This window comes from Crinia signifera, chromosome 19, assembly GCF_055691185.1.
Source record: "Crinia signifera chromosome 19, ASM5569118v1, whole genome shotgun sequence".
NCBI classification, from domain to species: domain Eukaryota; kingdom Metazoa; phylum Chordata; class Amphibia; order Anura; family Myobatrachidae; genus Crinia; species Crinia signifera.
This window is the reverse complement of record NC_139226.1, coordinates 85,926,657-85,950,283: the sequence shown is the minus strand read 5'-3', so window position 1 is coordinate 85,950,283 and position 23,627 is coordinate 85,926,657. Positions and strand designations below refer to the sequence as shown.

Genomic DNA, 23,627 nt, shown 5'->3' with positions numbered 1-23,627 from the left:
CCCACCCTCAAATAGTTTGTGATGAAACATATAAAGGCAATACAAGCTAATCACTCATAGGTGGGCTGGGGTCTGCTGGCAGCTGAGTTTATTCATTAGAACAAGAGACTGCACCAAGGAGGAAAAACATAAACTTCTAGTCTCATCTACATTCCATCTAGAGAATGCAGGGAACTCTGGGTTCCTTAGAAAGTATTCCCACATAATGACCCGATAATGCTACAGATAGATAACTCAATTAGCAAGAGGCCTGTAGAAATTTTACTATCCATACAAATACTGTATATATGACAGTTAAATACTACACTGGGGTCAAGGTAGGTATGAGCAAATGTTCTACAGTTCAAAAACGTACAGCAATTAAGGAATTAAGTTTGTTTTTCTTGCAAAATGCTGTAAACCACACTTTTCCTGGCACTTAAACCATCATATATAACCTCACCATGACTCATATATTCAACTCCTAGGTTACTGGCCTCACCCTTGTATTGTTGATCAATTAAAATAATGGTAAAAAAAAAAGTCACATACTCCATATAAAAAAGCAAAATGTCTGAACTTGTCCACAGTGTAAATGTGTGGAGAGGCAAGCCGAACCGATTTGCCACACTTGTTTTAGTGTCAGGCAAAACCTAACTACAGCATGTAAGCAAACACCGTAGAAGGAAGATTGTAAAACCTAATCTATAAACCAGCCCCTTACCCACCCTCAAAATTTGAAAAGCCCTATGAAAAACATCCAATCATATATTAATGCATGTGAACACAAGCTGCGGTAATAAAACATTTCAATTAAGTGAAAGGGAAAAAAAAGTTCATTTTTGTGAAAAAATAAAAACATTAAAATAAATGTTTAATGTATATAATGCAATTGGTTTCCAAGAATGTGTCATAAAGAACTATAATAAGGTACCCATATAAGTGGCTGCATTTGAGGAATAAAATTAAGATATGCATTCTTTGTGTTAGAACTTACTATGGAGACAAACTGGATACAAGTATTTTTACTCTATGATTCCTACAAAATACCTATAAAGGGGAGATTAGCCGTTTGGATTTACTGGTATTTATTACCTGGATCTCAAAACTGATTCTGATAATATAGATAAAACACAAAAACAAATGTTCCAACAGAATCTAAGTTAAACCCATTATAAATAAGGCAAACGTAGACATAAACATTGCAAGAGAAAGGGCATTGAACAATCAAACAGAAACACTGACATCACAAAAATGGGAGGGTACGGGACAGAAGGAGAAGGAAGGAACATGGGAGGAGTTAGAAGCCCTAAAATGCAAGTAGCATTAATATGCATTACAGTGCTGTCACCAAGGGCATGATGCCCTGACGGTGGCACACTCACTGTCCCAGCATGCTGCCTCCTTTTATCCTGCACCTGGCCAGCTTCGCCTCCCACACTGTGATGATAACCAATGAGCAGTCATTTATGAAAGCTGCTTGCTGCAGCACTGTGCCATAGTCAGGAGTGACCAGCCACCCCTAGCCACAGCCAGAGTGCAACACCCCCATCCTGCCCTTTCCACAACCTGCAGTGACCACCCTAACCACCCATAGCCACAGCCTACATTGTGCGCCGTAGGTACCCTTAGCCATAGCCAGCAGTGATCACCTCAACTCACCCCTAGCTACAGCCAGCAGTGACCACCCCAGACACCCCTAGCCACAGACAGCAGTGATCGCCCCCACCCTCTCCTAGCCTCAGCCAGCAGTGATCGCCTCAGCAGCAAGTAACAATTTAATCTTACACATGAACAATAGCTCCCTGAATCTAGAGTTTACATCTGCACACAACATTGTAAGGGCTATTTCACACGTTCCAGCTCCTGCCGGGCAGTGAAATCCCGCACGGCCAGGAAGCCGTGCCGCACACAGTAGTTTACAATGAAGGGGATGGCCACAGCCCGGTAGCCGTCCCTTCCAGTGGTGGGATCCGGCTGCAACCAGGTGGCCAGGCCGTGGCCGTCCCGTGTGAAAGGACACATTTGTGTCCATTATTAACTGCTGTGTGCGGCATGGCTTCCTGGCCTTGCGGGGTTTCGCCATCCGGCAGGAACTAGAGCGTGTGAAATATTCCTAGTTCTACAATATAATTGTTTGTTTGTTTTTTCTTTATTTGTTCTATTTATTTTAATTATATTTTAACAAATACATTTTATTAAGAAACACATGGTTGCCTTAAAAAAATGCATTGGAGGTTATTTAGGAAACCTGACGCCAGGAACTGACCTAGTAACTTTCTACCAATGATGTCAGAAGAACACCGGATGCACACACACAGTGATCTTCCCTCCAGTGGCGTAAGTTCTTCCCAGTTGCCCAGAGGCAAGATATGTTGGTGCCCCCCTCCCCATGCTCCCATACCTGATTTAAAGCTGAAAAATACACATATCTGTGTGTGTATATATATATATATATATATATATACACACACACACACACACACACACATACATACATACATATATACGCATACACACACACACATATATATATATATATATATATATATATATATATATATATATATATAGAGAGAGACTTTTTTTTACTGAGAATCAATTCATATAAGCTATTGACTATTATATAAGACAAAAAGATAAGGAAAAAAATCTGAGGAAAAGAATAATAATAATAAATGTGGTGGTGAGGTGATGGAAAAAAAGGGGGGATGAGAAGGAAAATGAACATTTAACTCTTGTAGTGAAAGAAAAAATGTCTTCCCAATCGTCAATTTATAGTGCTTCTCCTCATAAGGGGCGGGATGTTTTAATATACATCGCCGCCCTTCGCCTGACAGCCACCGCGATGCTGCCGCATATGTACTAACATATGCGGCTAGCATCGGGTTGCAGTGACGGAGACCCCCGCAATACCTGTGATGTGGTCTGCGGGGGTCTCCGTCACATCCGGCGGCTGCCAGTGTCCCCCTGTGTCTCCTCCTCCCCCCTGCAGCCAGATGTCCTCCCGGCTGTGACACCTGCTGGGGGAGGAGGACATCAAAAGAGGACGGGAGGGGGGACACGTGGACGGCGGGCGGCCATAGAAGCCCATAGGCTTCTATAGGGTATACCCTGCCAGGCGAAGACGGGGCGGACGGGTATTGGTACATAGGAAAATGCGGTAAAACCCCCGTTTTACTGCATTTTCCCTTTAGTACATCCTGCCCAAGGTGAGTAATCGTTATCCCTATAATTTTGATATAGTGTTAAGGTTTGTAAAAGTATTAATTATGGTGCTACATTAACTAATTTCTAAAGGTACATACCTAAAGCATCATAGTGGTAGAATCACTGATGGCTCTATTGTAAGGTTAAAATATAGTGTAAAAAACGAATTTACAGAGAAAGAGAGGTCCTGTTAAGCCACAACCTGTAATCCCTATTGTCTATACTGATTGAGTTAGTGCAAAAATTAACATACCCTATGGGTAAGGTAGAAAGTAAATCCTCGTAGCTATTCCGGGGATCCTTTAACTGGACTTAAACCATATATGGAATTAAAAAAATGTAATACATTTTAAATAAAGGTTTACCTATAATAAAAATGGTGACGAAGTGGAGAATAGTTGTAACTTACCAATGGTATTAAGATGGTAGTCAAAGCTCCCGAATTGATGCCAGTAAACAAAATCTAAACATCGAAAATATCATATTACAATTTTGAACTTCATGTTTTTATACAAATATAAAAAATATATAATAATAAATGAAATAAAAAATGAGTAAATATAAAAATATTACAATTTTATTCATGTTAATAATAAAGATGCATATTTAAAGATGTTCAAATTTAACTTAAAATTTATTTAAATTTAGATAATTAATACAACAGAACACATGATGATTCAATTCAGTGGTTGAGATTAATATACAAAGTCTCACCTCCTTCTATGTGCTCTATCTCTTCCAAGGATAGATGACAGAATGAATGAGGAGTGTCTCTGAATCTTATTTATAGGGCTGGACATATGACATCATATCCCCCTGTTCCTGATTGGTCTGAGTATTGTAACATCTATATGTAATTCCATTATCCTTATCTTTCTCTTAATTAAGTTTACATGTACAGTGGGTGACCTTCCATTGTGTCCATACTGTAATGGACTCGTTAGAATATTACTTTTAATAGGCACTTATTGCCCATAATGTGTAGATACCCATAATTCCCTGCTATAACCCATAATGCTTAGCTCTGACCAGGAACTGAACTGTACCCGCATACAGGGGATTTTAGTTAGACCTGAGCTCATCTAATGTTTAAATAGAAGACATTGGTGGCAGTGGATAAGAATCCTGGAAATCGATCTCTTGTTAACTAACTTTATCTTCTGTAAATTGCTGCCATTGAACGGGAACCGCTATTTTTGGTTTGAAATTCATGCCAGCCAGAAATGCATTCCAAACTGCCACCATTTTAGATACCTGCGGATTTCCACCCAGAGTGATTGTGCCTCAGCCGGGAACAGGCTGGGAACCTCCCTTACTTTTTTTCTTGCGTCTCAAGTGTGTTTCACTCAGCCGCCATATTGGGGGACTAGAAATAGAATCTGAAAAAGTCCACATTTTACTCTGAATACTGAAACTGATGCTTATGTTTATAGATGGTTAAATGTACCCCTGATGAAGTCTTTTTAGACAAAAGGCGTTGGTACGTTTGGCATTTCTCTGAATATTTTAATAAAACCATAACCTGGAAGTTCATTGTTGTATGCTTCATTGAAAAACATTGGAGTACATGGACTGGTTCAATTGATTGGCGCTTTTTACCACTATTGGGGAAGATATATATATATTGTACTCCAAAAGAACGGCAACTCCGCTATGCTCCAATAGCCGTTCCTTGGCTGGATGCCCTCGCTGGTAATGAATAGCTTCTGATGTTAATGCACCTACAGAAATGATCTTTGAATGAACAATTCATTAATGATGACATGCAGCAAGACAAAATTACTAATACAGTGGGTTACGCTAATAACACTCATGTGTGGTAAGTATCCGTTATTCATAGGGAATACACCATCAGGATATAACTCAAAAGCATAACACAAGAAGAAATAACATTTTATGGTCGACAAGTCAGTGCTAGAAACAAGAGAAGTTACTTTCTTGATAAGCAACTTATGCCGAGATTCTCATTAAGCCCCTTAGGGGCAATGGTATCAAGGCGGTATATCCACTTGGTTTTACATTTTAGGAGCAGGAGTCCTCTATTACCACCCATAATATTAGGGGGCATATGATCGATCATTCTGTATTTTAAGGAGGGGAAAGGATGTTTAAGGGCCACAAAATGTTTAGGAATGGGTAAAACCGATTTGCCACCTAATAAGGCTTGTCTAATAGTTGATTTGTGGGCGGTAATTTTCTCCTTAAATGTTCTTTCTGTCTTCCCGATGTAAGAAAGATCACACAGGCAAATTAATTGGTAAATCACAAAACAGGACTCGCAGCTCAGAGTATGGCAAATAGTGAATTTAGTTCCTCAATGTGGGTGATAAAAGATGTTACCTGGAATCATAGCTGTGCACACTGTACATGTGCATCTAATGCACCTTCGTGGTGGAGGTTTTATGGGTGGATGATGGTTGTGATATCTGCCTTCACCAGTATGTCACGAAAATTAGAGGATCTTTGGTAACAAGAAAAAAGTCTGGTACCATGGATGTTGATATCATTACCGGTTTCTACGATAGGCCACAACCTTTTAGAAATTTTATTAATGGCCAGACTAGCGTTAGAATATTTGGTGACCCAAGGTAATATTTTAGGAGGAGAAGATATGGTTTTTGGGGCAAGTAATTGTTGTCTGGTAACTAAGGCAGCTCTTTGTTTGGCTGCTTCTAAATCCCTTCTTTTGTAACCACGGGCCAAAAACTTATTGATCAAAACTTCTATAGATTTTTCAGCCTCTTGTGGGTCTGACACTATCCGCTTAATGCGGACCATTTGAGAATATGGGAGGTCCTGGATTAAACTGCTAGGATGTGCGCTAGTGCCACGTAAGAGGTTGTTCCGGACGGTTTCTTTTTGGAACAGTGTCGTAGAAATGGTGCCGTCATTAAGGTGTAAAGAAACATTGAGGAAGTTAATACAGTTTTTATCATATGTCATAGTCAACTTCACTGGACTCGCACTTTGATTGTGACTATCGACACACTCAATAAGGTCACAGATGGGGCCCGACCACACAATAAGCAAATCGTCGATGAATCTGCGATATAGGAGAATTCTGGCAGCCAATTGAGAATGGTCAAAGAAGATCAATTGTTCAAAGGCAAACATGTATATGTTAGCATAGGCAGGTGCTGCATTAGAACCCATTGAACAGCCATTGGTTTGGAGCCAGAATCCACCATCATGCAAAAAAAAATTATTTGTTAAAATAAATTTAAGCAAAGACAAGAGAAAAGCAATATTGGGTCCTGAATAATCACTTTGGTTATGCAAAAATCTGTCAACAGCCTCTATACCTACTCCATGTGGGATTATGGTAGAGAGGCTTTTGACGTCCAAAGTCACCAACCAAATCTCATCAGTTAATTTAGGCAAAGCATGTAAGATCTGCAGCAAAGACGTGGTGTCTAAGAGATATCTAGGATGTCTCACTATTTATGGCTGCAAAATTGCATCAATGTAGACCGATACCAATTGGGATAAGGGCTGTTGTGCCGCAATTATCGGCCTACCCGGTGGATCTATTAGCGACTTGTGAAATTTAGGGATACTATATATGACAGGGATGACTGGGTACTGGGGGACCAAAGCATCCATAGGTCCCTGTTCAATAGTCAACTCCGATACGGCTTTCTGCAGCAGACTGGTGAGTTGTTTGCGATAATTATTGGTAGGGTCGCAGGACAATTTCTGATATGTGGTGGCATCCGATAATTGTAAGTCCAGCTCGGCTTTATATTTTGAAAAGTCCATGATGACCAATGCGCCTCCTTTATCAGCTGGGCGATAAATTAAATCATGGTTATTTGATAACTTTTTAAGTATGACCCTTTCAGCGAGAGTTAAGTTGGAATGAAAAGTTGGTGATTGTGCCAAATGTTTATCTACCTGAGTACTCAAAAAGCGCATAAAAGTTTTGATCAACGGATTTGTCGACTGAGGTTCAAACAATGAGCGTGGCAATAATTTGTGTACCTGAGCTGGAATGATGTTATCCTCAGGGCTAACAGTTGGAGCTTTTTTGGAAAAGAATTCCTTCAAACTAAGTTGTCTGCTGAGTGCATGATTCTCACTCTGCCAACCTACCGTGTCCAATTTATTGTATGGTACGAATGAAAGTCCTTTTGAAAGCAATTTGTTTTCTTTGACCGATAAAGTATATGAAGACAAAATAACCACTAAACTTTCTGCTGGATGGGGGGTTACTTTCCACCTGGCTTGCCTCTCACACTGGCGTCCACATCTAGTGTATCGGCGGTGCCTCCTGTTTCCCTCAGGCGGGTAGTCACGGCTAAAGGGGCGGTTGGCTGTCTCCTTCCCCGTCCTCTACCACGACGTGGATGTGCATTGGTCTCACTATTTGTTGACTGTTTATCAGATGATTTATCTGAGGTAACATAACCCCTGTACCTATTCTGCCTAAAGAAGGGTCGGCGGTCGTTACGGTTAGTAGTCGATGTCCATTGGTGTACGGTATTCCCTTCGTAATCACCATCTACCTTATCTTTTTTCTTCTTCTTGAAGCGTGTCAATTCAAGTTTATAGGATAATATTTGCGCTTCAAATTTTTCATACCAGTTGACTTCAGTATTGCGTAGCAGAATAGGTCGATTAATCACTTCAAATTGATAAATTTTGGCTTTCAATATTGCTGCCTCTTTTGTTGTGAACTCGATTATTAATAACATTAGGTCGAAAGAACATTTATTTAATGTTGCGACCCATTTCTTGCAGAAATTAGGGTCCTTTTTACCTAGTGTTGGGGCGTTCTTCACCCAGAGCCCCCGGGGGATCTTTTTAATAATCACTGAGTGATAAACCGTGATAAAATAGGTTGATTTCCTTCTTTTGATGCTTGAGGAGATCACGGTATAAAATCTCTGTAGAAGTTGGCTCTAAAAGTTCACTCATCAATGGATCACATAAAATGGCTTCCGCCTCTGCCTCTGAAAATGTATGGGTATCACCAATAGGATAAATCGGATGTGCATATCCACTGGCTGTCAAATAAGCTGTTGTATCCATAATTATAATGTGGACACTGCGGTCCTACGCCACTGGAGCTTGTATTGGGCTGTCACTTTAAGGATGTAGAAAAGCTGCAATCTATGGTATAAAAACCAACATGCAGTTATGCGCTACAAATGTGCTTTCACAAATGGGGCATAAAGTCCATATCACTTGCAGGTGCCCTGTCGGAAAATCAGGAAACCAACCTGAAAGTCCACAATATTGTACTCCAAAAGACCGGCAACTCCGCTATACTACAAAAGCCGTTCCTTGGCTGGGTGCCCTTGCTGGTAATGAATAGCTTCTGGGGGGTGGTGCGGCACTCACAGCAACATAAACAAACGGTACTCCGGTTAAAGGCAACGTTTCAATGTCTTTAATTAGACATTTTCATCAGGCTAACAAGATGGTCAAAAAACACATACCTTTATACACCATTGTGAACTGGCGTACAGACCCGCCGTCCGGCATCCCGGCGCCCGGGTACTGACGTCATTGCGCGAGTGAGTTATGTGCTACCGTCACCAAGGAGACGGACATAAACAGAAAACAATAAACGAATACACATAGATAAGCAGGGCTTCTACATCAACATGTTCATATCATACTAGGGCTACTAAGCAAATAAGAAATGTAACATCAATTAGATGTTAATGCACCTACAGAAATGATCTTTGAATGAACAATACATTAATGATGACATGCAGCAAGACAAAATAACTAATACAGTGGGTTATGTTAATAACACTCATGTGTGGTAAGTATCCGTTATTCATAGGGAATACACCATCAGGATATAACTCAAAAGCATAACACAAGAAGAAATAACATTTTATGGTCGAAATCCTTTTTCGATTTCGGATCTGTGGAGCAGAACATCAGTTCCAAAGCTGGTTAGCATGGAGGATTGGAGGATTGGAGGGGACCATCCCTCCAATCCTCCATGCTAACCAGCTTTGGAACTGATGCTCTGCTCCACAGATCCGAAATCGAAAAAGGACAAATACTATATATCTCTCTTATGAGCTAAGTGCAGAGAACTGTGGTTTTTAACTTATGCTTTTTACCTAAGAATTTCCACGCCTCAAAGATATCCACTTTTAACCACTCACCCTATAATCCTCTGTTCCCCCCACCCACCCCCTACCCATCTACATTAATTGTGTTGTCTTTTTATATTTATATTTATACTGTTTGTTTTATATAAAACTTTTATATATTGTGTATACCTTGATTATAATTTAAAATGTTTTTTTTTTTATTAAAATTCTGATATTGGTGTAAATTGATTATATAAGTATTTACTATATAAGTCTGGTCAGGCGCCTGTGTTCTCTCCACATCCATATATATATATATATATATATATATATATATATATATAGTGTAGCAAGGGCTGCGGCACTCCACGGACTAAATAAATGAGGCACAGGGACACAGCGAGTGGCCGACGTTTCGGAACTTTAATCCGTCTTCTAGGCAAATGAACAATAACATAATGGACAACACATACCTTTAAGTCATGACTGGATCCGCCTCCAAACGCAAGCCTCCCGTCGCGTGCTGGCGCCCTTCAGTACTTCCGGGTTGGGCGACTGTTCAGTGGGAGTGAATCACTCACCACTTCCGGAATCCCCACACGGAGCGTCAGGTTGCCTAGCAACGGTGACGCAGAGGGAGCGCGGGCAGCCCTGTAATGACAGCACACCACATCTTAGTGACAAAACGAAAGAACAGTGAATAAAAATACGTGAATGAACATAAATGCAAATCATTCACGTATTTTTATTCACTGTTCTTTCGTTTTGTCACTAAGATGTGGTGTGCTGTCATTACAGGGCTGCCCGCGCTCCCTCTGCGTCACCGTTGCTAGGCAACCTGATGCTCCGTGTGGGGATTCCGGAAGTGGTGAGTGATTCACTCCCACTGAACAGTCGCCCAACCCGGAAGTACTGAAGGGCGCCAGCACGCGACGGGAGGCTTGCGTTTGGAGGCGGATCCAGTCATGACTTAAAGGTATGTGTTGTCCATTATGTTATTGTTCATTTGCCTAGAAGACGGATTAAAGTTCCGAAACGTCGGCCACTCGCTGTGTCCCTGTGCCTCATTTATTTAGTCCGTGGAGTGCCGCAGCCCTTGCTACACTGTCTACCCCTCTCTGCTTGTTTGCACCCCGGCACGTTGTATCCATCCTCCGGAGTGCCCTCACTGGCCTGCTATATATATATATATATGGAAAAAGAATACCCCTTCAATGCGCTGTATAAATATTATGATGGGCAGCAACTCAGTTATTCCTCCCTGTTAGCAGGGGAGGTAGAAATGGAAAAATAAAGAGTAAAGAACAAAGTGCGCCCCTAGATAAACTTCCACCACCAACTTTCAATATAGAAAACCGAATTAGCAAGCTTTTTTTGAATCACTGTTCAACAGTTTTATTACAATGCTTCATAAAAACAATATATAAAATGCATTTTCATCTTGGAGTATTCAAAAGATTCGGTTCTATATATGCAAGGAAAACAGACCCAACGCGTTTCGTCGTTAAAACGACTTCCTCAGGGGTAATACTCCAAATGCATACAGAATACACTTATAGATGAAGTTAAATGCCTCATAAAATGGATCCTTTGAAAATCCTGGTAAAAGGATGCAAGCCTGCATCAATTTCCGTAAATGTCCTTATAGACAGTAAGAGTGAGATCCCCAATTAGAAGGGGAATCGGATATTTTTGAGGAATATCAGATGTAAACCTCAGGATAGCGTCTCAGCAGATTCAGGTGGCAGAACAATGTATTGTGTGTCATGATGAAGCATGCTATAGTGAATTTGTTTACAGTGGTGAATAATTCCCCGCAGCCTCGGCAGCTGTACAGAAAGTCAGTAGCATGTCACATGACCAGTGTCAGAAGGAGAGTGAGCAACAGTTGGGCAGTGCAGTCTGTGAGGAGAGGTCCAGGGAGAAAGTGCAGCAGATAGCGGGAGCACGGAGGATGCTTATACTTACTGGGGGGTATGCAGAAATGGCTCATCAGTTGCTGGGAATCCCTCTCAAGTTTTTGCTGTGACCTGTACTCAAGTTTTCGCTGTGACCTGTAGAAGATAAAAGGAGAGGTGTGCTGAGTCCAGCCACAAAATACATACTGTATCAGCCCAGGAAAGAGGTGTTCTCATATTTACCTACATCTGTATACATTTTAGAGACATTTTACCTCAGATACCTAAAGTCTGCTATATTTATACACAGCCACAGACAGAAAAGAGACATTTTACCTCAGAAAGGCTACAGTAAGCTATGGGCATATACAGCCGCAGACAGAAAAGAGACATTTTACCTCAGAAAGGCTACAGTAAGCTATGGGCATATACAGCCGCAGACAGAAAAGAGACATTTTACCTCAGAAAGGCTGAAATACGCTCTTCTCTCACCCAAATGTACAGTATATATTGAATTATATACTATCCCAGGGATTAAATAAGCTAACAATCTAATGCAGGGTTAACACAGAGACTGTGTTTACCTCAGATGATAACTGTACAACAGGCAGACATTTATTTGGTTCCTCATCAGAAGGAGAGAAGAAGTCGTTTTCCCTGACTAATATTATTTGATGGAGATATAGTGACTGGACTAAGCAATAAGGTGTAAGACTTTATACAGTTGGCTTCATGCTACAGTGAGTTACACGTTTAGGCAAAGGATATTAAGAAAAGTGGAGAGAGGATATACAGTGTTGTTACAGTGTTGTTACATTGGGCCTTATTCTAGTTCACTCTTTCTGACAAAATCCTTGTTAGATGGACAAAACCATGTGCACTGCAGGGGGGCAGATGTAAAATGTGCAGAGATAATTCGATAGCAGATAAAAGAGTTAGATTTGGGGAGATATTTTGTTTCTATGCATTATTTTTACACTGCAATTTAGATTTCAGTTTCAACACACCCCACCCAAATCTAACTCTCTCTGGACATGTTACATCTGCCACACCTGCAGTACACATGGTTTTGCCCATTTTGAGAATAAATTTGTGCTGCGATCAGATCTGAATAAGTGCCATAATCACTTGGTCATTGACCAGCACAAACATGTTTTCATTTTTTAATTTGCCTTCAATGTATTTATTATTATTATTTTATTATTATTATTATTATTATTATTATTATTATTAAGTCATTCAGTTTTTTTTTCTAACAATGTATTACTTGTTTCACTTTTAAAATGTTCTAGAGTAAGTAGAGACTTTTGTGGTTTTATTTTCATTAATATGCATTACTGTCACCAAGGGCATGATGCCCTGAGGGTGGCACACTCACTTTCCCAGCATGCTGCCTCCTTTTATCCTGCACTTGGCCAGCTTTGCCTTCCACACTGACGATGACCAATGAGGAGTAATTTATGAAAGCTGCTTGCTGCAGCACTGTGCCATAGTCAGGAGTGACCACAACAGCAACCCCTAGCCACAGTCAGCATGCAACACCTCCATCCTGCCCTATCCACAACCTGCAGGGACCACCCCAGCCACCCATAGCCACAGCCTACACTGTGCGCCGTAGGCACACCTAGCCATAACCAGCAGTGATCACCTCAACCCACCCCTAGCTACAGCCAGCAGTGACCACCCCAGACACCCCTAGCCACAGACAGCAGTGATCGCCCCCACCCTCTCTTAGCCCCAGCCAGCAGTGACCGCCTCAGCCACTCCTAGCCACAGCCAGCAGTGACCACCCCAGGCAAGCCTAGCAAAAGCCTGCAGTGACCACCCCAGCCAACCCCTATCCACAGTCAGCAATAACTGCCCAGCCACTCTTTTCCACAGTCAGCAATAACTGTCCAGCAGCACCTTGCCACATCCTGCAGCCCTTTATGTGCAATAGATCCCCTTCATATGCCATTTATGTGCCATGCAACTCTCAAGATGTGTCATCACATTACTTTTCATTCTCTTTATGTGCAAGAGTGTGGTGTGGTGTGAGACTACTGTCATGAGTGAGCCGTGGTGAGGTGTGTAGGGTCTTTTTCGCTTGAATGTGCTTCTTAGTCACAATCAAATATGACAAAACTGCTTCACGTGAGAGCACTGATTGACTTGATATGCAACACTTGTATCTGTATGGAAGTTTAAAGTGAATTAATTGCTGAAATATAACTAATAAAAACAAACAACATAAGCACATACAATTAAAATATGAAAAAGTCACACAATGTAAATAACAGGATCAAGGTGTCATAAGAGAGACATGAAACATATAGTTTCAGGTTACCAGTACAGTTTTCAGGATAATTATTGAATTCACAGAATGGATTATACCTGAGAAGGTCAAAATAGAAGGATGATACCTGAGAAGGTCAAACGATTGTGTAATATTCTCAGATGTTGATGTCAATCAGTTGATATGTAGCTAAATGGTTAAACACTGTAAGCTGTCTCTTAATTGAGTGCTATTGTGCATGACTCATAAGCCACAATAACATTACATGTTACTAGATTTAAATATCAGGCTGATTACACTGCAGGTGCATTTTGTTTACTTAGCTCTATAAAAGTGCATGTGTCCATGTCTGTCACTGTGTTATTGGAGCCTGAAAATAAGAATAGATAAAGAGGGCCCCCATAGTGTGTTTACATACTATAGCAAACGTTATAATAGATCATCATTCATAAATCACTTTCTTAAACAAGTTATCATAGGACAACACACATGTAGTTCTTTGTATTCAATACAAGTCCACTTTTACCTGTGTTAAGTAAGATGCAAGGTGATCCATAACAACAAAGACAATATCTATATAAGAAGAGGATTATCTGGTTTTAGTATCAGTTCCAATACAAAAAAACAAAGCATCTTTCCAAATACATACCAAGAAAACACATATAATCTAGGTCACAGTGGCAAGCCATAAGAAACAGCCTGGTAGATACACTGTACTCTGATTTAAGGTCCTTACCGTCAGCAATGAGCAACAACTCGTCAGACCCTCCACAATGTTGTGAACTACCATAGCAACTAGCATTGCTCCATGATGTAGAGAGCACAGAGGTGTTTGAATCAATCCTCCCTAATTTCACTATCACTATGACATCCTCCCTTCCTACTACCCCACCTGCCCTTAAATGTCCTGCCAGCAGATTGGTAACCTCTGACAGCAGGTCAAGCCAGACATTTCACTGCATTGTGCAATTTTTTGATTTGGTGTTTGCCAGTACTGTAATAGCCCAGGTTGTTGCCAGGTCAATACAGGTCTCAGCTCAGTCTGAAAGGGGCCAGGAAAAATAACCCATGTCCAGTAACCAAGCAATCTCGTACCACTTTCACATCGCACCTCTACCCGTGTTCATACCATGCTAGGTTGGTGACATTTGGACCTGGGTAGAGGTGGGGTTTGAAAGTACCACAGCTTCTAACCCAGGTCGAGCAACCTGGCAATTCAACCCAGGTTATAAGAAGGATTAATCCCGGGTCACCCTCTGTATAATGGGGGACCTGGGTTTAGTGTGAAAGCACCAAACCCAGGTCGTGGAAAGGATTCAATTTGGGTAGTTTGAGCGGTCTGACCCTGGTCACCATGACCCCGGTCATGCCGCATACAACTGGATTGACATCATAATCTCCAAGCTTCCCCTGTGAAGCCGGATAGGCTTAAATCACTGAAGACCCAAGTCTAGTGTGAATGGCTAGACTTGGGAATAACCTGGGTCCAGTCATTGGTGTGAGTCATGTTGGAACCAGATTAGACCTGTTTTAAAAATTCAGGGTTGGACCCAGAATTTTTTTATTTGAAATGGGTATTGCAGAACAAATGCTATAGAAACCTTATTCCAGCAAAATCTTTTTTGTTATACCCCCAAAAATATTTTTTTAATTACAGGGTCAAGAATAAATACTTTTTGGGACCCCTAAAATGATCAATGGGCCTCCAATAGTCAGCTATAGGTCGTGTGGACCAATGTTCCCTCTAATTTTCCGAAGACTGTGTGCGGCAAAAGATTTTGGCTGTGCAACTTTGAAAGGAAATTTTTATTTTTGTGCGTCACTTATATATATCTGGAAAATGACGTCCAGCATTTGTGTTAACTTTACTTCAAAATGATGTTAAACATTTAAACATTCAAAATACAGCACACAATGTAGTTAATGGGTGAAACACACATTAATTGAGTCCACAACTGCAAAAAGGGACCTGTAGAAATGTAGAAATGACATTAGCAAAGAAGTTTGCCCTGCAAACTATTACTTCAGTGTATTTCCAGTGTCTCATTGTATTTACAGCAGCCATTACAGGAACAGAAATTGAGGCAACATGGTAATGTTTACTAATCTTCTAATTAAGAGATCATCTGAGCTATAAGGAAGTTCTTATAATCATTTGTATAAAAAAAATATCTGTCACAATAATCTCTTGATTACTATCCAGTCACTATTCCTCACCAGGAGAGCACTCTATGACCTGAGCAAAATGGCAGTGGTGTCACTAAGGAAAGAAGGACATGTCCTTCTAGGGTACATGAAAACCCGCTTGCCAAGCTTTATAATCTGGCTGATACAGCAGAGCATTTATAAATTGTGGTTGTGAGGTATGTTGAGACTAGTCAGGGGAGTGTTGGCGCTGATGAATATATATATGTACATGAGGCAGTATAGCAGAGGTATGTACATACCAACCAAGTGGCTTAACCAGTGATGTGGTTTATTGAGGACAGTAGGTATAGCCATTCTCATTGTGATAAACTGGTCATAGCAGCCGGTGTGTGTACATGTAATTGGTGCAGGGTTGCAGGAACAGCAGTGAAAGCAGATAACAGCCAGCATCAGTCTGGATCTAAGAGGGTGGTGTATGTACTATATAAGGTGGCCATCTTGGTTAGGGAATGAAACCTCCCTGTCAAAACTAACTTGGATCATATGCTTTAACACACAGACTTGCATTCATTGATATGTTTTGGCTACAGGAATGAGAATTAGGTGGTGAATGAATATGGCTAGAAGTCTAAAGGTAAGTACACACTAAGCGATTAATGGCACTGCCAATATCGTTAAATATTTTGACGGTGTTCCCGGACAAACAATATAGGGCACACACACTGAACAATATCTTTTTTAAATTAAGCTGTTGTACAGACAACAGGGAACTGTCATTTGTAGCATATACAATGTGTGATATATTTTAAATGATATCGCTGAGAAGGGCCAAAATGAGAAATATCAAAAACATATTGCAGTGTGTACGCACCTTTACCCATTAGTCAATTATTGATAGCAATACGCATAATAACGATATCGTTGACAATGTTTTCATGCATTTCGGCTAATGTGTACTCAATATATCCTTAACGATGCAGGTCCTTAACGACCCCCTCTGTCATCTGTACATGCCGTCAATGACAGCATGCTCCTGAATGATATTGTTAACAATGTGTGTAGGCAGTACTATCATTTATCTTGCAATTCCGGGCAGTTCAAAGGAAATGGACAATATCGTCAAATGTACCCAGCTTAAAATATACAGAAACAATAACTAGAGCACAGAGTTTCAAGGGCAGAAAGTCAATGTTCCTGATGTTGGAATAGCTGCCCAGGTGATAGGCCGGGGGTGTGGGCTACGGACGGTAGGATCACTGGAACATTGTGAGGAGTTTGTACTATGCTGTGACTTGCTGAATGCTGCAATTATGTTGATTACCTGGTAAGCTGTGTACTTGCTACAAAATAAAGACCAAGACTTCATCTCATCCAGTGTATGTGATTTCTTGCCACAATATATGTACAGTATATATATATATATATATATATATATATATATATATATATATGGTACTTATGTAATATCTGGGCTCCCATTTTTCTTATGAGACCGCGTCCCCTCGCGGGGCTCGCTGCGCTCGCCACGCTTCGGTCGCGGTGGCTCGCTACGCTCGCCACACTATATAAAATCAACTCCATGCGTAGTTGGATAGTAGGGGTATGAAAAAATGGTGTGCATTTAACATGGGAGCCCAGATAATACATAAGTACCATATATATATATATATGTGTGTGTGTACTGTATATGTTTGTGCAGCAGCTTCTGAGATGACAGAAATGTATTCAGCAAAAACTATTAAGTATGGTTGAAACTTGGATGACATCCTTCGAAACCAGCTCAGGTTCATTGCTGTGCAGACTGTCACTCAGTCCTGATTAATTGTCTCACACTCCTTTGTTTGCCAGAATGATTAAATTCTGTGTTGCATTGTTTACATGTTGGTTACCTAGGAACGTTGCATCCGTGTTTTCTCACCAGCTGCCCTCTTTCTTACCTTGCTTCTACAATGCAACATCTGACATCACAAAAATAGCAGAAACTAGTGTAGATAATGTGTAGAACAATCATTTCTGGAATGTTGCTGATTGGCATTTTGCTCAGGTATTTATACTTGAAGTGAAAAAATTATCTATTTATCAATTTCCGTCTTCATACACAAGTGGCAGGACCGCAGGCACCTTCAATGAGCATTGCAATACTCATCCCGGCTTGCGTACTGAATCACAGATGGCAAGACATTTGTGTCCATCTTTGAATCGATACCAGAGTTGTTTTTCTGCAGACCCCATTGTAATGTATGGGGTCATTTTTTACTTTGCCCAACATTCTCCATAAATTCAACACATGGGTGCTGCTGGACTTGAACTTGCTCAGAATATCTATAATATCACTATATCAGTGCTCCTGTATTTCTGGTGTCCAGTATCCAACCAGTCTGTACGGTTACTATATGGACAACATTATTTGGCCACACTTTTAATTATTGGATTCAGGTGTATCAATCAGACCCATTGCTACAGGTGTATAAAAGCAAGCACCTAGCCATGCAGTCTCCATTTGCAAACATTTGTGATACAAAATGGGTCATCCTGAAGAGCTCAGTGACTTCTAGTGTGGTACTGTGATAGGACGCCACCTTTGTGTGGTACTGTGATAGGATGCCACCTTTGTGTGGTACTGTGATAGGATGCCACCTTTGCACGGTACTGTAATAGGACGCCACCTTTGTGTGGTACTGTAAAAGGATGCCACCTATGCATGGTACTGTGATAAGATGCCACCTTTGTGTGGTACTGTGATAGGATACCACCTTTCATGGTACTGTGATAGGATGCCACCTTTGCAATAAGATGGTTCATGAAATTTCATCCCTGCTGTATAGTCCACGGTCAACTGTAAGTGATATTATTAGAAATTGGAAGCATTTAAAAACAACAGTGATTCCATAAAGGTAGAGTTCAGAAATTCCACTGCCATTAATGAAAGCACAAATACTGCTTGGTGGGAGCTTAATGGAATGGTTTTCCATGGCTGAGCAGCTACATGCAAGCCTCACATTACCAAGTCCATTGCCAAGCATTGGTTGGAGTGGTAACAGACACTGGACTGTTGAGTATAAGAAACCTGTTCTGTGGAGTGATTAATCATGCTGCTCTCTTTGGCAGTCAGATGGGGCAGTCGGGGTTTGGTGGATGCCGGTAGAACGTTACCTGCCTGACTGCATTATATCAAATGTGAGGTTTGGTGAAGGAGGGATAATTGTCATGTGCTGCAACCGTAGCCGTCACTGTTATTCATGTGGTGTGTGGGTTTAGTACTCACTGGATCAGCACTCCGGGTTTTGGTTGATCCACTCTGCCGTTTCCATACATGCCTTAGTCTGTATTGGGCGTGGCTGCTTCTAAGCCACTTGGTATATAGTTATGCTGTAAGCACTCAACCTTGCCGGTTATACTCCTGTGATACACCTATGATACTCTTATGATACTCTTATGATACTCCTATGATATTCCTTGTTCTGGTGATTTATACTGTCACAGAGATTCTCAGAGATTCCTAGCAAACTTCTGCAGCAGCTGTGTCCTTTATTGCTCCAGCCTGTGTCTGAGTATTCCAGTAAGCATACCTGCCATGTATCCTGTGAGATCCTGCCGGTGTCAGAGAACCATTGCATCCAGTCTTTGAGATCTTGTCTGTATCCAGCTTCTGTGAGTACCAGCGGCTTCCCCACACATTGTGCACAACTTTTCATTACTATCTGCCATTGGTTTTCTCACAGCACTAGCTGGAGCCATAGGCCTTATCGCATGTTACTTGTCTAGTTTGTTTTTCTTGTTTGTTTGTCTCACAGCAGATGCTAGAGACATTGGTATGGCCTTGTGATGGTGTTGCATAGGCGGTTAGGTTGCAGACCTATCTTCCATACCTTGGTTAGTTCTTGTTTTATTTATTGAAATGGATTTGAATTATAGTGGTAAAGTCCGCAAATCCTGTGTTCAGTCCTTGTCTGCAAGGTTGCATGCGCTAGTTTATGTTCTTGTGCAGAACCTAGTTTATCTTTGTGTTATCTAGTCAGTGTATCCACTTACTAGTACCCTGACTCGGTTGGGGCTTTGTGTCACCACGAAAGTACTGTATCTGAGTACAGGGTAGATCTAGTCTGCCCTGGAAGGGCGGCTATTAGTGGTGAAGTCTAAGACCTCCACAGGTGCCAGCGGACTCAGGGTATAGTAAGTGTCAGGGTCAGGCTCAGGTGCTGCTGTGGCTTCACCACCTCGGTCACAGAAGCACAATTCAGGCTGTAATCAACACCTTGCAGACCTGCCAGTCAGGCGAGTCAACCCCAGATTATCATAACAATAATGGTGTGAGGCTGTATTTCAGGGTTTGGGCTAGGCCCCTAATCTCCAGTCAGGGCTGCCACTAGAAAATATGGGGCCCGGGACGGATTTATAGTCCGCCCCCCCCCTTCAGTTACCTGGGTAGTGTCGGGTGCCGGGATGGGACCTGTCAATCACCGCTTCGTCTCTTCTCTCTGCCCGGCTTCTGCTGCATCCTCGGATAGACGCTGCTTCTGTCCCCGGCAGTTGTTCCTACATGCCGTCCTTCTGGCTGCAGCACACACTGTCCTAAGCGTGCCGGCTTCTTCCTGCCTCCGTACGAGTCCGTGCTGCTCTTTCACCTCTCCCTGTCCTGTCACTTCCCATCTCCTCCCTTCGCCGGCTTCCATGTTCCGCCCCACCTGCAGCCTGTCACTCACAGTCCGCCCCTTCATTCAGAGGTGAAGGGGCGGGCAACTGGGGAGAGTTGCCCGGGCCCCTACCGTCTGTCAGAGTGGCGGGGCCCAGGACTCAAGTACCCCCTGTCGGCAGCCCTGTCTCCAGGGAATGGCAATCTTTCTGTTCAGCATACCAAGACATTCTGGACAACACTATGCTTCCAACTTTGTGGCAACAGTTTGGAGAAGGCACTTTTCTATACCATTATGACTGTGCCCCAATGCGAGCACTATAAAGACATGATTGGATGAGTTCAATGAGAAAGAACGTGATTGGCCTGCACACTCCCGATCTAATTTGAGCACCTTTGGGATGAACTGGAATGGAGATTGTGAGCCCCAGGCCTTCTCATTCAACAGTACCTGACCTCATACATGCCCTACAGAATGAATGGGTACAGATTTCCACAGAAACACTCCAAAATCTTGTGGAAAGCCTTCCTGTCATGCAGCCGTGTGGCTGCTGCCACCTCCCCTCCCTTTCCCCGAGGACCGGAAATACTCACTGTACCTGAGGTTTGCGTCGGAGGTCAGCAGTGGCCATCTTCTTCTGGTCCAGCTCCTTGCTAGCAGGCATCAGAACGTTGCTAAGCAACGCCCATGCATCCGTCCTCCTCCTCCCACCGGTGGTCATCTTCCTGCTCGGCTCTCTGCTGTGCAGCGTCAGGAATGTTGCCAGGCAACAGCCCGAGCTTCCATCCTTCCTGCGGCAGGCACTGAAATAATTTATTAGCTGGGCAGGAGTATTTGAATAAATTCTGGCCAGACTTGCTGTCTGATGCCGGTTATATTGTCCACAGTATCTGTTACTCGTGTTCCTGGTCCCTGTTTGCTTCAGTTCTCAGTACCTGCTTTGTCCAGCCTGCAGTGTCCTTGCCAAAGCCTGTTGTCTGCTGTATTTTCAGATAAATCAGGGTAATTCCCTGCAATCTTTATATATTTATTTCTATACCATCTTATTGCATTGGTGCATTCCTGTCATCTTTTGCTTAGATGTGTTATCTTGTGTATTGTTATATTTCCTTATCATTTTGTCTTTTGGTAATATCTTCTTGCATTGTTGCATTTGGGTTTTGGGGGATTGCATTATTCCCAGGTTCCAGCTGTTGTACCCTCAGGGACTTGTACCCACATTTAGCGAGGCTGTGTGTGCCTGTACTACCACCCTTCCTTGCAGCGTCTCAAACTCCTTCTAGCGGCCTTGGTCCATTCTAAGACCTGCCGACATCGGTCTGGGGCCGGACCTAATTTGTCCCCACAATCACGGCTGTTATAGGTGAAACCTTAGCCTGCATGCTCAGTCTCTCTTAACACTTCCAAGAAGAGGAGAAGTTGTTACTGCTGCAAATGGGGGACCAACTACAGTATTTTAATACAATGTTATTGCAGTCTCTGTTGCGTTACCCACTTCAACTCTGCTCGTTTCTGTGTCCCCAGGCTTGTCAGTGGAATGCAAATGATCCTTTGTTAAATATACCTAAATTGTTACATGACTCTCAAAAATTGCACCATATCCAGATAATTTGTAATTTGCAATCGGTTAAAACTAACATGTATCCATATATTTATTAAAACAGAATTGAAGTGGAAAAAACTCTTTAATTTTATTGTAAAAATACTTTAAAATGACAACATGAGGTACAGCACCAAACTGCAAATGTTTAGGTTTGTCATATGATTCATAGTTCATGTTTCCATAGTGATTACAAACATAACTATTTTGGAACCAGAATCCAATGAAAGCACACAGTTGGTGCTTTCACGCCTGTTTCCATTCTGGCATATTAATGTTTAATTCATCAAAAGCTTTGACATCTAATTGAGCAATACAATGCTGAATTGTTCATCCTTATCCCCAGGGTTGAGTCTATCCTTCTGTTCACTACGAAGTAAATATTCAAAAAGCACTGGGACATACAAAGTTAGAGATATTCATTTGAAGATTTAAGGGGGTATTTATCAAAGTTCAAAGGGAGATGAAATGTTAGAGATTCATGCCAATCAGCTTCTGCCTTATATGTTTCTCCGAAGATTAGCAGCCCAGCGCTCAGATCTGAATTGGGCCCAGTGTCTAATATAAAGTTGGTCCATTTGTCTCTGGAGCAGACCGGAATGCATCTTGGGATACCTCTGACTCCGCATATGGGATTAAATGCCTACATCATGGACCCCACTATGTGTATGTATGTTATTACTAATTGTTACTGTGTGCACAGTTGAAGTGGAACAACTGGTAGAATGTAAACTTCTGAAAAGTACATGACAAATGGTTCTTATCTGCCACCAGCATCTTTGTTTAAAGTACCTGAAACATGTTAGGCATTCAATACAACTGCCCCATGATTAATGACCTTTTCCGATTTAAAATGATTAGATGCTACTGTTTAGAACAGGCTGCAATGCAAAGAAACAGTAGATTTAGTAAATATTATAAATCGGGTCTATTTATCTGTATAAGGTTTTGAACGTCTTTCAGATGGGATTAGCCAAGCATAAACATCAAGATAAGTATATACTGTAGACTTTAGTTTTACCTCCTGTCTCAGATTTCTTCACAGCTGTATCTCTGTGTGGAAAGCAAAGGCGTGAAGTTTATTTACTACTTTGTGTCACTAGGTGAAGGATATGGTAAATGTTCTAATTATCCAAAGTAGTTTCATTTTCATATATTTTTAATAAATAGTGATTAGGATAATTAGGAGGAAGTTTTCTGCAAGCTGACTATTTGTTATTAGATCCAAACACATTTAGGGGCACATTAGAGTTGGTCAAAAAATTGGCGCCATCTAATCTAAAACTGGGTATACATATTAAGATTTATCTGTCCAATATGGCTGGTTGGAACTAACATCTGGTAATGTGCAGCCCATCTGTGTGAGCAGACATGGCGACTTGTGACCAGGTTTTGGGGGCGGGGGGTATGTGATTGCAGACTGCAATCGCGCCCATGGGAACACCCAGCTGTTTGTGGGCATCCCCATGAAAATGCAGGGTGTGCCCATGGTAATTCGCCTGTGACGCGGGTGCCGGGGGTGGGCAGCTGACATTTAGTAGAATGGTTAAAAAAATGGATTCATGATATACTGTAATACATAAATGACATTTATTAGAGGTTGCCAATATATATTGATCAGTTTAAATTTAAACAATATTTTCTTTATAATGTTATGAAATAAAGCAAAATATTGGAACATAAAATAAGTGGGGAACAAGTTGTAAATGTAAAGTGATTGTGTGACACACAAATTATCAGTAATCTCCTAAATCGTCTAAATCTGTTCTGTTGTTGTCTGTGATTAATGCACAGTGTAAATGGATGATGTTATTGTACAAAACTCCC

General features: G+C 41.5%; 1 long non-coding RNA gene across 1 annotated transcript; it reads right to left on the bottom strand.

Moving 5' to 3' along the window:
- Positions 1 to 3,626: 3,626 nt before the first annotated feature.
- LOC146042471 (uncharacterized) lies at positions 3,627 to 20,856 on the bottom strand. Its single transcript, XR_014463883.1, has 3 exons — positions 20,799 to 20,856; positions 11,214 to 11,299; positions 3,627 to 3,652 (listed from the first exon to the last, which is right to left on the bottom strand). It is a non-coding gene; the product is annotated as an uncharacterized LOC146042471 (long non-coding RNA).
- Between the last annotated feature and the right edge of the window lie 2,771 nt (positions 20,857 to 23,627).